We start from the raw sequence: 15,267 nt of genomic DNA, 5'->3' as shown, positions 1-15,267 counted from the left end.
CATTAGCCGTGGAAGTGCAAACCTAAAGCCAAGAACTAGCTGAGGATTGACGGAGATAAGAAGGGAAGGGGAAGGATAACAGAGAAGGCCATGTGCAGTATGATGTAAAGTACGCAATGATTATAAGTGATCAGTCTGTATCATTTCTTCATTATACTAATATGCCTTTCTTTCCTCACTTAAGAATGTCACAAGAGTCGAGGTATACATACTTTTTTATTTATTGTCATTTGTTTTCTGTTTCTTCTTTTATTCTCCCTTCATATACACTAATAAGCAAATTTAGTGAATAATGGCACAGGAAATTAAATCTAGAATATTAATTTAGGATATTAACTGACACAATTCACATAATTTCAGCAACAGCTAAAAAAAAATGCCTTTGTAAAATAAGTTTGCTAATTTATATGTTCTTGGATTACAAAATACTGAGCCTCAGGTTGCCAGTTAATATATTGAATGTTACCTGAATAATTACTTTTTTGTATATTTTCAACACCGATGTATAATTATAATGAGACTACCTTTGCACTTTTATAAACAGGTAGAAATAGAATAATTCTTTTTTCATGAGCCCGGCTGAAATAATTGATTCTGGTAGGTAGATTTTTCTTTAGGTAAAATTTTCAGGCAGTCACTCTGAGTTCTATTATTAAAATAAATTCTGGGGTGTATTAGTTGAGAATAACGTTACCTTAATTTTTTTTTAATACAAAACCTAATACATTATCTAATGACAGTGGAGTCCTCTTATGATAAAAACCGATAAGTCGAATAGACATGTATAGGTTACTATATTGTATTTATGAGTCTGAATACACACACACACACACACACATATATATATATATATATATATATATATATATATATATATATATATATATATATGTGTGTGTGTGTGTGTGTGCGCGTGCGTGTGTTTGTGTTTATATGTTATGTACGTAGTGTATGTATGTATATATATATATATATATATATATATATATATATATATATTATATACTATATACATATACATATATCATATACACACACATATGTATATATATATATAATATATATATATAAATTTATGCATATATACATACACACACACACACACACATATATATATATATATATATATATATATATATATATATATATATATATATATGTGTGTGTGTGTGTGTGTGTGTGTGTGTGTGGTGTAAAAAATGTTTAATGTAATTCTGATAACGAAACATAAACCTATAAGACTTGAAAATAAACGGGAAGCAGTTATCAGAATGGCTGACCATCACGGACTATTTCGAAAACATTTTGAAGTATGGAATTCAGGTGAAACTCCCCCACCCTTGTTTTGTCACTGTACAATTTATCTGCCAATATCTGAATTTGGTTTCGTTTCGCTCAAATCAAGTATTTCCGATACAAAGGAGACAGGCCTTGCCAATACACACACAGCAGGGAACGTGTTTGATATTGTTATTGTGGAGCTGAAGTAATTCTGTCTTGAAAGATCGGATAAAAGAGAGGTTTGAGCATAAGATTAAGGACATTACCTAAAAAATATAAATACTCTGATTTGATGAGTTGTGGACCAAAAAATTACACTCATGGAAGTCTGTCGTAGGGAGCTAGTGACATCAGTGTACATCACGTGGTGCACTGTAGGTGTTACCGAAAGGTGTTTGCAGCATCCGTACAACCCTAACCTTTTACTTAAACCTCTGTCCCCGCTTATTTTCTTCAGTTTTGCGTCCATCCTCTTTAACTACTACTCCTGATTGCAACTGTGGGGTTTTCTTCCAGTTCCACCTTTAGTTCATTGCATTTCATCTCCCTATATTTTCTGAATCTCTTTTCATCTCCCTATATTTTCTGAATCTCTTTATCTTACTGGTCAACAACTCCAACTCCTTGTTTTTGGTGTTAAATGTGAAAAGTCAAGATATTATTAAAATAGGTAAGGTTAGAATATGAAAGATTACAAAATAAAAGATCTGCATGCAGAAATCTTGAAGTATTTTCCAAGATTCTGCATATTTTATTATTTGATGACTACCCTCATCTGCCAAAGTTCCCTAGATATCTTCCATTAATTAAATTATGTGATGCAGTGCGCCAGACTGTTCTTAACTACCACATTTTAGTGTAAATCTTTTGTCCAAAGGGATTGTATTCAAGAATGTACTTCTTCCATTAGATTTTATTTGAACGCTGTTAACGTCTTTTCCAGCACTGCTAATGTATAATTCCCACTTTGCATTGAAAGATTCATGTCGTTAATATTGAATGAAAATATTTGCGAAATAAGAAATATGCTTTAATGCACCTGGTGAGTCTCCTCGATCTGAGATCTCCGCATCTCGTTCAGCTTTGCGAATAATTGATGAAACACCTTTCCACAAGACGCACGTAGCGGAATTCACTGTTTTTTTTGTATTTTACGCAAAGTTCAGATTATACCTGGGTATGAAAATAAAATCTGAAGCATGTGTCATTGTTATCAAATTAATCGTCTGTATTTCACCCAGCAATACGGTTTGTAAAGCAACCTACTTTTACAATAAGAGGAAACTGAGCAGCATCTACTGAAGGCCTTGCCTCTCCTGCCTACCAGTGAATCAGTATTGGAATTTTAACATTTCTTCATCCCACTTACAGTGCAACACTGAATTCAGAGAAGCTCTTTTTGAAGAATGAACCTACAATCAGGAGTATAGTTTCGTTTCTTTTAAAAAAGGAAGACATATGTCACATTGATTTGGACATTACGAACGTCTGTTGTATCTAAGCTTAGGCATAAAACCGTTGTAATCGCTTGATTTTTCTTTTATATGTCGCCTATTAATCTCTTTATTCTTGGGTTATTTTTCATTTAACAGCAAAATCTGCCCAATTTACCAAGTGAATTAATTTCTACACTGGTCCCGCCATATACGTGTGTGTGTCTTTTAGGTTTACCAAACCTCTTATATAGTAATGTAATTACGCGTTACCTTGTGACTTCTGCAGCCCTTCACGCGACAAGGTACAGAGAGAGAGAGAGAGAGAGAGAGAGAGAGAGAGAGAGAGGAGTCTGCTTGCCGGATATTGTGTGATGCCGTTTTACCGGTATTATTCAGTTTCTTGTTTTCATTTGTTCTTCTCTTCTGAGGAAAATCTGTTCCTTAGTCATGGAACGCGTGCAGTGCGTTTTTCTTCTGAATAGCGTAGTTCCACGTTGGCCGAGTGCATTTCGCGCTCGGCTACCAATCCGGTGGTCCGAAGTTCGATTCTCGGCTCGGCCAACGCAGAACCAGAGGAATTTATATCTGGTGATAGAAATTCATTTCTCGATACAATGTGGGTCGGATCCCACAATAAGCTGTAGGTCCCGTTGCTAGGTAACCAAATGGTTCCTAGTCACATAAAAATATCTAATCCTTCGGGCCAGTCTGGTAAAACTAAAATATACTTCTTCTGAGTAGCGTAAGATTTTCTTGTGTTCTACGACTTTGTTGAATTCTTTCCAAGAAAGGAAAAATACTGATGTGATACAAATGAAGCTAAGAATGAGATTCTCATCCGTTTAGTGCCCAACAAGCAACCTAAAAAGAAATTAAACATACGCCTAGTACTGTCGTTACTAGAGGAGCAGTCGCTGTTGTGGTTTAGGTAGAAGCACTAGAAGTAATAATTAGAGAAGATATATGAATAGTTAAACTAGTTCTCATACTACCCTCCTTATGTTCTTAAGGCCTGTAGTCCACACTAGGAAACATTACACTTTTGACCGCTTATTTGTTTCCCATCCAGAATGGAAAACATTTAGTGTTTCTGAGTGTATATGTATATGTTACGGTCAACAAATAAGTGATAAGAGGAGCACGAATATTTCCGTCCTCGGCCGAACCTAAGTAGGAACTAACTGCCTGTTCAGACAAACATACACTTGCACACACACTTAGAAACATTTGTATCTGCTTACGATACTAATTCGAGCGTGTTTCAAGTTCAGTTTTAGTTCTTTCAATATTCTAATATACTTGTAATGTGTAATGTAAGTTTTTAATGTTGAATAAAAAAACACACACACCTTTATTAATACTTAGACTTTTCCTAATCAATTTTAAGTTACTATTTGTTTATTTTTGCATAATGACCAGCAGCTATTGGGGTAACTTTACAAAATGACCAACGATACTAAAAGTCATTTTGCAAAATGACCAAACTTCTGGTCATTTTCCAAAATGACCACAATTATTTGGGCATTTTGCATACTGACAGATATTTTGGTCATTTTCCAAAATGACCACAATTATTTGGGCATTTTGCATACTGACAGATATTTTGGTCATTTTCCAAAATGACCGGGCAGTTTGCAAAATGACCAATTACTCAAAATGAGTATTATATGCACATGTACAATGTTGTATATATACATATATACGTATTTATAAGCGAATACCGCAGGAAAATGATAGGCAGAAATCCAAGCGCTTTCGTCTTTACTAAGATATTGTCAAGGAATTCCTTGACAATGTCTTAGTAAAGACGAAAGCGCTTGGATTTCTGCATATCATTTTCCTGTGGTATTCGCTTATTTAATGAAGTCACGTACATCTACTGTGATTTTTTAAGTATATGTATATACGTATGTATACGTGTATATATGTAAATATGTATCTACTTTCAATTCCGCCAGAAGCAAGTCAGCATGACACGCTCCTTTTTCTAAAAAAAACTCCCTTATTACCCATCTCTTTCTTTCTCTTATCCGTTCTCCTCGAGGCTACTGCACCGACAAGCATCCTGACGGCAACTGAGGTCTGGACATGAAACATTGTTTGCAAACTGTTTGCAAACATTGTTCGCAAACTTTGTTTGCAAACAATGTGTCCTTGTGTGAACAGGCCTTTACGGAAGTATCTTCCAAGGTTACACAGGCTTGAGGTAGAGAAGCTATTTTCTTAAATTTGAAATATTCATAATAATTATTAAGTTTCCGAACAAATGTAAATCTCCCACACGTGCGATAGTGTTGAATTAAGGAGAGATGAAAAAAAAAATCGCCAGAAATGCATTCTTTAGATTTTCAATGGACCTGTGTGTAAGTGATATTCTTGGGTGGTAGTAGTGCCACTGCAGTAACACAGGGTTATATATATATGTATTTATGTATGTATATATATATATATATATATATATATATTATATATACACACATATATATATATATATATGTAATATACGTATATATATATATATATATATATATATATATATAATTGTAATAGCCACAATGCCTTCTTAACTTCGCAAATTCTTTGCTCTTGTTTGGATACGCTTGTCACTACAAAGCCTTGAGGATAACATTGTGTTTATTACTATTACATATGTATCTGGTAAGAATGACCAGTAGATTCTACACACACACACACATACATACATATATATATATATATATATATATATATATATATATATATATATATATATATACCCTGTGTTACTGCAGTGGCACTGCTCTATCCAGCAAGCAATCCTCTCTCTCTGTACCCTGTTGCGTGAAGATAAAAGGCCCATAAAACACTGTTTGAACGTTGCAACCATACATTTCGAGCACTTCCCCTGATCACTGGTATTATATGGATGGATGGTGTCTTGCAAGAGCATACATACAAAGCATACGTACATTGTGTAGAAGCAATTATCCGTTGGTATGCAGGTATCCGTTGACCTAGGAAGGATGGAAATTAAATTATTCCCTGGTGTTTTCTGTTCATATTCTACCAGTGATCAGGGGCACAGAAGGAAGTGCTCGAAAAATATGGTTGCAACGTTCAAACAGTGCTTTATGAATCTTTTATCTTTATGTTATACTGTTGCATTACAGTAAAAGATATTCTATATATATATACATGCATAATTACAGTACCATATATATATATATAATATATTATATATATATGATATATTATATATAATATATATATATATATATATTATATATTATATAATAATATAATACCTTATATCCAAATATATATATATATATAATCCACCTCGTTATATTCCTGTGTTGCGCCAGATTTGAAGGGAATAAGAATGTGTCAGCGTTGGTTCGTAAAACTAATAGACGTCTAAAGCAGAAAACAATGAGATAATTTTTATCATTATCAGCATATGAATTACGTAATGTTTACACCAGTTTAAACATTCAGGAAAACTCATAGCAGATAATGCAAGAAAAATCATGGAATTTTTCCCTCTGCTTTTAAGACATTGAAACAGTACAATTACTGTAAATGGCAGCGTTATTAAGCGTTTTAACTTTTTTGTTGTATGAAATTACCTGTGGATATAAAACTACAAATAAAGACTGACTTACCTTTTTGTCAGAAATGAGATATTTGATATTATAATTATTCATGAAACATTAGCAACTCATTTTTCATCATTCATATTTTCTCATTCATTAGTAACACTTACTTTCATGATCTCATATTCTCCTTCCTTATTTTGTCATTCGTTATTTCAGTTTTCTCCACTTCAGTCCTCTCTCTCTATCATCAGTCTTTTTCTCAGAACCTCCATTGTTTGTTTTCTCCTTCTTGATTATCATTTTCTTATCATTTCCCCCTTCATTTTTTTCATTATTCTCAATATCAAATATTTCGTTATCTTTTTCGCGATTCTTTTCCTCTTATTATTCTAATTTTTTCCTTCATTGTACTACTTGTCTCCTTTATAATTCTCAAATTCTTTTTCATTATCTTTACTATATTTATCATTTTCCTTATCTGTTATTTTGTTACCGCTTTTACATATACTACCATGATTTATGATTCTCATTATTTGCAGTGATATAATTTCCTCAGTAGAATTCTCATTTTTTCCTTTCATTGTTTTCAATCTACCATTCGCAATTCTGTTTTTTCCATTAGGATTATGTAGTATTATCTCCAGTATTATCAGTATTTTTCATAATACTAATTCTTTCTTTCTTATTCTCATTTTCTCCATTCTACTCATCATCTCCATTATTATTTTCGTTATAACTTTCATTTTGCCGTTCATTATCCAAAATTTTTTCTTGTAATATTCTCTTTTTCTAAATCATTCGTGTAATCTCCTTATTATCATGCTCTCGTGATTCCCTTTTCCGCATAGAAATTGGTGATCACCTTTTTTAATAGTAACGTTTATACTCTTTCCCACCTTCTCTCTTTCGCCTTTCTGTATCTCTCCAGTTATGTCATTTATTTGCCTCGACTTTCCTTCCTCAGGCTTTGCGTTTCCATTGAATCTTATTTCAACACATTCTCACCCGAGAGATTCTGATTGTCCTTCCAAATCACCTATTCTGTTTTCCTTTTGCCGGGTTTCTCGTCTTGTTCTTTCTCTAAACTCGATCGTTGTACCTCGAAAGTCAATTCGGAGAATGTAAATCTCAAGTGTTGTGTTATCAGTGATTTTTTTAACTTTCTTTTTTGTATTCTTAACAATAATGAGCTTCACCATACTATTTTTGTCTTTGAGTGCTCGAACATTTATCAATTATCTTACGAAAATAAAAGTAAAATTGGAGTGACTAACCCATTCCCAACTTTACCTAAATAAGGCGTGATCCTGTCTTCAGCTTACTTGCAAACGTGCAAGATTTTCCCCTCACGTATTAGTTGTAAACATTATATTCTTAAATTAAAATGTGCTAAAATCTACAGTCAAATAGAGCCTTGTTTCAGCAACGAAAATTAAAATAAATACGCTATATTTTATTCGAATATCTTTTCTGTACTGTTTAACATGCACTTAATTTTTTTTTTACATTTTCATTCTAATAAATTATTCATGAAGATTCTATCCTAGTATCCATGTATCTTTAACTCAACGCGAAATACCTTTTTTAGACTTTTTTAGGGTCTTCCATAGACCTTTCCTAACCCCCCAACAAGAACAACAACAAAGTAGTTTGTGAGCTTACTCCCCGAGTAAGCGAAAACTGTGATTTCTGCCTTTTCCCTTAGTAGTGTAGTGATTACTGCCTTAGAAGATGTCAGCTCAAAGTTCCATAAAATTCCGTTTCAGACAGGGACATTATTGTCTTCCTTTATCCAAATAATAACCACATTGTTTCTCTATCAAACGGAAAATAAGGATTATACAAATTCCAAGGAACAAACTTATGTGAAGCAGCCAGTGGGGTGTTATAAGACTAATAAGTGTAGTTTTAGTACAATTATCTTGAACCAAGTAAAATTGGTAAGTTATATATAAAGTTAATCTAATATGAAACTTACATGAGGATAAAAATGCCTCATTTCTTCGGAAAATTACTGCGTTTAATTTTTTCAAGTATAAACAGAAAAACTAATTGAGATCCGGTGCACCAGATTCCAATTTGTTTTTCTTGCACCGCGGTGCTAGAAATCAGTTAGGTTGCTTGTGCCAGCGTATTCAAAGTTTTGCATTGGGGGCCTTTTTTTGTGCCTGATTTCTAGGTTTAGAGCAGAGAATCATTCGTATTCACCTTGGTCAGAGACTGCTGCATGTTGAAGGGACGGTTTTTAATGGTGTTTGTAACGCTTTTTCTTGGTGATGTTGTACCTCTGTCAAGGAGAGTGCCCGGTTCTTAGCCCGGAATGGAATCTCTGAATTTTTATGGTTCCCGTGGTACACCTGGCCGCCACGTTGTTTTCACACGTTGTTAGTAGCCTGGAAAGTGATGTCCTTCTGAGATTAATGACTGTCATCTAAGAGCTAAGGATTAGATTTGGTTGACTGGGCTTAAATAAAAAAAAAAAAATAGATTTTTTAATCAAATAAAAGAAACCGAGAACTTAATATCTTGGGATTGTCGAGACTTGTGGACATATGTATCTGTCACAATCAGTTGAAAGCTAGATGGTTTTTGGAAAAGTTAAATAAAGTAGGGTGTTTCAGTCAGTGTTCTTAATGTCGGGTTTTCAACATAATGTGAAAGAAGGTATTGGCAAGAGGGAGGCTTAACAAGGGCAAACTTTACGGAGGAGAATAATCATAAGGGAACTGATGAAATTTTTAGGAATAGATATTCATGTATTATATCAGTGCCATTATATCAAGTATCAAGGTCTAGTTAAGAGGTACTGAGAGAATATATTTTTTGTAGGAATAATGTAGGATATATATTACTAAATATTAAAAAATACTGGTATAAAGAAAGGCTTATATAATTAACATGAGATAATGAACAACATTACTATGAACTCCAGTGGTTATCGTTGCCCGTAGCAAGGTCAACAGAAATGAACAAGCAAGTGTCGGTTATAGTAATGAGGTTATTGCCATATTAACAAAGGCTGTTACATTTTTAAATGGAGATTGTTCTTGACAACGACTATCTTTCGACGGCAACAAGATAAAATTGTGATATCAAATTTGCATTAAATTTCCACAAAGATCACATTTAATTTATTAAATGAGAACAATCTAATGACATGTATCGTTTGTAGATCAAACGCTACAATAATTAATGAGTGAATAATACACGAGGCATCATCTGTGCCTTTATGGTAATCGCAATAATCGCAGACGACTTTTATTATCATTAATATCACCTAGAGTTAGACTGATGTTGCATTTATAATGTGGCTGTATTATCCATGTAGTCATGGCCGTGATATATATATATATATATATATATATATATATATATATATATATATACATATATATATATATTATCTATATTATATATATATATACATATCATATATAATATATCTATATATATATACATATATATATATATATACATATATATATATATATATATGTGTGTGTGTGTGTGTGTGTGTGTGTGTGTGATATATGTGTATGTAAATGCATGTAGGCAAGGGTCACTATGAACCTTTTTGCTCAATTTACAGTCTATAGTATCAGAAAAGCAGTCGTTTGGTTTGCCGGCGGCATATTTCCCAAGTCTGGAAGAGTTTAAGGATGGGGAAAATTAGGACCAATCAAAGCGCGGGGAGCTGATCCATGACGTCACAAGCCACGCCTTTTAGCTACACTCGGTCTCATAGCCATTACTGCCAGTCACAATGCCGAAGAAAAACTTCCTTATTTCATAATTTACGGCTTGTATGACCTATACATTTTAGTCAGATATATCTAAATATAATGCAACAATAATTCAACAAACAATATATCCTTCAAATGAGATACACCATGAAATATATTAAGCGTTATTGGCTTTTCCCCCTTGGTAATAGTGCTCAGTGCCTCTTAATTCATGCTCGCAAAGTCGATATTTAGTGCATGAATAATATTTTCGTCGGGAGTTGCTAAATTATATACTTGAAAATACGTGTTTAATGCCATTTAAAAAGAGTTACGTTAACACATGGGATGAATCAAACAATATACACGATGGTAAAATTGATGGTATGGTAAAAATGATGGTACATGACCTGTAATTAGTACTACAGACTACAAGCGCCTCAGCGGCGTGGTTGGTATGGTATTAGCGTCCCACCTCGGTGGTCGCGGGTTCGATTCTCGGCCATTCCATTGAGGAGTGAGAGATGTTTATTTCTGGTGATAGAAGATCACTCTCGACGTGGTTCGGAAGTCATGTAAAGCCGTTGGTCCCGTTGCTGAATAACCACTGCCTCCATGCAACGTAAAAGCACCATACAAACAACTACAGACTACAGCCAGGAGGCCAAGAACGTCGTGGCACTTCGAATCCCATCAAGAATCTTGGACTTTGAATGTGACTGTTTTAAAAGCATGGAGCATGGAACGTTTTTCAGGGGTTACTGCCTGTTGTTTCAGGCTATAAAAAGGTATTATGTACAGAACTAAAACAATGATTGCCTTATGCTTAAAAGAAATGCGGAGGACGCAGTTTTAATGACAAATTTATGCATCTTGTAGGGGGATAGTGCCGTCAGTACACCTCATTCGGTGCAATGTAGGCATTACTTAAGGTTCTTTGCAGCGTCCCTTCGGCGCTAGCTGCAATGACTTTCATTCATTTTACTGTTACCTGCGTTCATATTCTCTTTCTTCCATCTTATTGTCCACCCTCTCTTAACAATTGCTTCATAGTGCAACTGCTTTGAGGATTTCCTCCTGTAACACCTTTCAAACCTTTTACTGTCAATTTCCGTTTCAGCGCTGAATGGCCTTAGTTCCCCCAGTGCTTGGCATAATGCCACAAATCTATATGTAAAAAAAAAATATGCACTTGATTTAAGGCATACATTTGGCCATTGACTCTGAGCTTGTATGAAAAATAGTAGTATACTCATATACTACCATTATCCCTGGCTTTAATTAATACATGTTGAATATTTGCATAAAATTTGCTGTTAAAAGAGTTGAAAAAAAAGTGTCATCCATAATTACTTTAAAGCATATCGCAATTTTAAAATAAATTTATGCGTCAATTCTGCTCTAGTTCAGCTTAGTGAAAAGTCTACTATAACTCAGTAAATAGGTAGTATTCTGTACTCCTATAATTGCTAAAAGTATTACATAATAATGAAATATTAATTTTGATTGCACACAATGAAAGACAAGTACGAAAGGTTTGCAAAAATATTAAATAAATTAAATAATCAGTGTTTTCTTTGTACACAATGACTTTTAAGCAACAATCACGCAAGGGCTTGCTAAAAATATTCAATACTGAATTATATTATAACTTTTTATTTTTGTACACAATGTATGAAAAGTAAAAATCAAAAGCAAAAATTTTTCAATAAAAACTTTTTATATATTCGTACAAAATGAATGACAAGGACCAATCAGGTAAGGACATCTGGAAGGTTTTATGAAATCGGAATCCACCTCAAAAAGGCAATTATATACTACAGCTTATTAAGTACACCATAAAAAATAACCGTATTCAGATTAACTACTGACAGGATGAGTTTGTCCCGTAACTATATTTAGTTACAGTGAGCTAACGTAGATCACCAAAGCAACAATACCGTAGGTTTCCTTAGGTTTCCTTGAGGGCACATTAGCTCTTGAAGTAATTTAATGAATGAAGCTGATACTGTGTCCCTGTAAATAGGAGGGACTGTATCAGTCTGATTCCTGTTCATGGCCTAGTAATGATCAGTATATTGCTTTTACACAATGCGCAGTAATGTCCATTTCTACGAAATAGCTTAAGTCCATAGAAATCCGTAGTGTAAGCCTACTCCCTCTCTCTATCTTCCCCTACAAACAGGTCAGATACCATCATTTTTACCATCTTGTATATTGTTTGATTCATCCCATGAGTTATCATAACTCTTCATAAATGACTTTAAACATGCATTTTCATGTATATAGAAATTCGCGAAGTGAAAATATTATTTACCAAGAGGGAGAAGCCGATAACACATAATATATTTCACGGTGTATCTCATTTGAAGAATATATTGTTATTAAATTAGTGTTGCATTATGTTTAGATATATCTGACTAAAATGCATATGCCATACAAGCCGTAAACTGTGTAATTAAGAAGAAAGTATCTCTTCGGCATCGTGACTGGCGGCAGTAATGGATATGAGACTGAGGAGTGAGTAGGGAGCTAAAAGGCGTGGCTTTTGACGTAATGGACCAGTTACGCGTTCTGATTGGTCCTAATTTTTCCCATCCCTAAACTCTTCCAGACTTGGGAAATATGCTTCCCGGCGTGTCTCGAAGGGGTGTTCTGGAGATTGTAATGGAGAATGGTAATCTAGTAGTGGTTCACGGACCTAGCAAACATCTTGATATATATGATAAATATACATATACATAATATATATATATATATATATATATATATATATATATATATATTAATACGATTGTACTTGATAGCGTTCTCGCCTGTCCAGCTTTAAGGACCTTAATACCATTTTTTGGGCGAGGACGGGTGGATAGCACATGCTATATAGATAATCCCTTTGTGACTGTCCCTGGATATTACCAACTTGAGCAGATCGTAGTTAGTGTAAATTAGATTATTCCAAAACTAACCGAGAGTCCAAAAAATAAAATATTCATTAGTGACTGCCCTCAAAACGAACAAGTAGCATGATATATATATATATGTATGTATATATATATATATATATATATATATATATATATATATATATATATATATATATATATATATATATATACATATATATATATATATATATATATATATATATATATATATATATATATATATATGGATGACGAGTTCTACTGTTCAAGTAGATGAAAGCTCCCGTCTTATAAGGTTTTTTAATACACAGCTTACAAAAGTGTGGATTTTATTACTTAAAAAATATATATGCATTTAGTATTATATATATATAGATATAATATATATATATATATATATATATAAATATACATATATATATAATACATATAATATAATAATATATTATTATATATATATATACTATATATACTATATATATATATGTAAATGGGGGGATTCTTCCCCCCATTATTCATAAGGTAAGCGTGACACAAAACGGGAGGCAAACCACACAAAACATTACACACACAGCCTCTCTCTCTCTCTCTCGGCAATCTCTCTCTCTCTCTCTCTCTCCAAGGAATCTCTCTCTCTCTCTAGCTCTTTCTCTCCATTCTAACAGGTAATGAAAATGAGAGGGTTGCATCATAACATTAACGTTTATTAACAACTAATAAATAAATCAATCAATCAAGTAATCCAGTCTTACAGACTAACTCAAAAAACCCCGTAAATGTAACATGTCTGGTCACCAAAAAAGTCTACACCCCTCTGGGAATTCTTTGTCCCCCGGCATTCCAGATCCGTCTGTTTCAAAGATACAGAACACATCCCGGTAAGTACACACACAAGATTGACAGACAGAGGTTTAAATATTGGATATCATCACAAAAATGTCAAACAGATAACAAGCCACTCTTTGGCTAAAGCACTTCAACACTTACCCAAACAACCGGACACTAAAACACTGTTAATAAAAAACTCCCCCGGCGAACGCCACGGCATCTTTGCCTGTGACTTGAAGCCCTCTTGTCAAAATCCCCCCATAGGCTTGGGTATGACACTTTTAACAGAAAGAGGCGCACACGCACATACGAACACACAGTTCGATAGCGCCTCACGGTTCTAGCTGCATCCAGTTTCACAAAGGCACTTTGAGAAGAGTTAATAAACTGTCTTGCATTGACTTGTCGAACTAAGCATTTTTATCTCATGCCACCCCTAGAATCTCATTGTCAGCTACTCTCGGGTCGTTACCTCTGCACTGTTCTCCACATTCCATAGGTCACAGAAAACACACGGACAATATATTATTAATCAAAAACCCTAGGCCTTACAGATTCTCGGCCACCTTATATGCTAGCCCCCGCCTAGCAAAATTGCTTATAACACAAAACACTGGCCGGCTTAAAATAAAATATACGAAATAACTGCACGTCTCTGGCATTATAAAATAAAGTCTTATCACGCTTTATATCCCAATAACACAAGACGCATTTTCTCTCATATTTTCTGCATTAGGATTCTTGAATATCCCTCTTCGCTTGTCTGCAACTAGCTGCACAGACAGTAGACTGTAGCTAACTGTAGGAAGACGGAATGCCTCCCTCATTGTAGAAGACTTCTCACGGCTTCTGCAGATCCCCAAAAGAACACGCTGTAGAATTCTCTCGAACACCCATGTGGGAACTCTGTAATCACCCTGGGCAACATGGCAGCAACCTCACGGCTGGTGGACGTCTTGCTGGAGTCGGGAAACGACTTTTTGGTGTGTGTTAGTATGTCAGTCAAGTCACTGGTCAATCTAAGAAAATTAACCCAGACATACTACTTCTATCAAACAATGATCTCAAAAAGTCAGAAATACTAACTGAACGTCTCCCAATTAACTCCCTTTAATATGACTACTAAAATGATAAGTCATTATCACAACTCTCAAAGAAAAAAAACATCAAGTTCTCCAACTCAATTCTCCAAACTCACACATCAGCACACACACAACTCAGAAATCACAGCAACTCCACGGAATTCTGCACTCACATTTCAAACTCGAATGTGCTCACAAGAAAAAAAAAGAAAAGATAAAAATCGCAATGAGCCCAAGGAAAAAAAAGAATCACGTAACACACCCAGACCCAAAAAATGTTCTCTCAAGCTCTGATATTTGAACAACCCACAAAATCAGTAAAAATCTCCAACTTTTAACAGCAAAAACCCCTTTACTGCTCAATAATTAATCACAATGAGACTTAATGTCAAACTCCCATTTACGTAAGTAACAAC

This window comes from Macrobrachium nipponense, chromosome 29 (genome assembly GCF_015104395.2).
Source record: "Macrobrachium nipponense isolate FS-2020 chromosome 29, ASM1510439v2, whole genome shotgun sequence".
NCBI classification, from domain to species: domain Eukaryota; kingdom Metazoa; phylum Arthropoda; class Malacostraca; order Decapoda; family Palaemonidae; genus Macrobrachium; species Macrobrachium nipponense.
The sequence above is the reverse complement of the archived record's forward strand: the minus strand, read 5'-3'. Positions refer to the sequence as shown.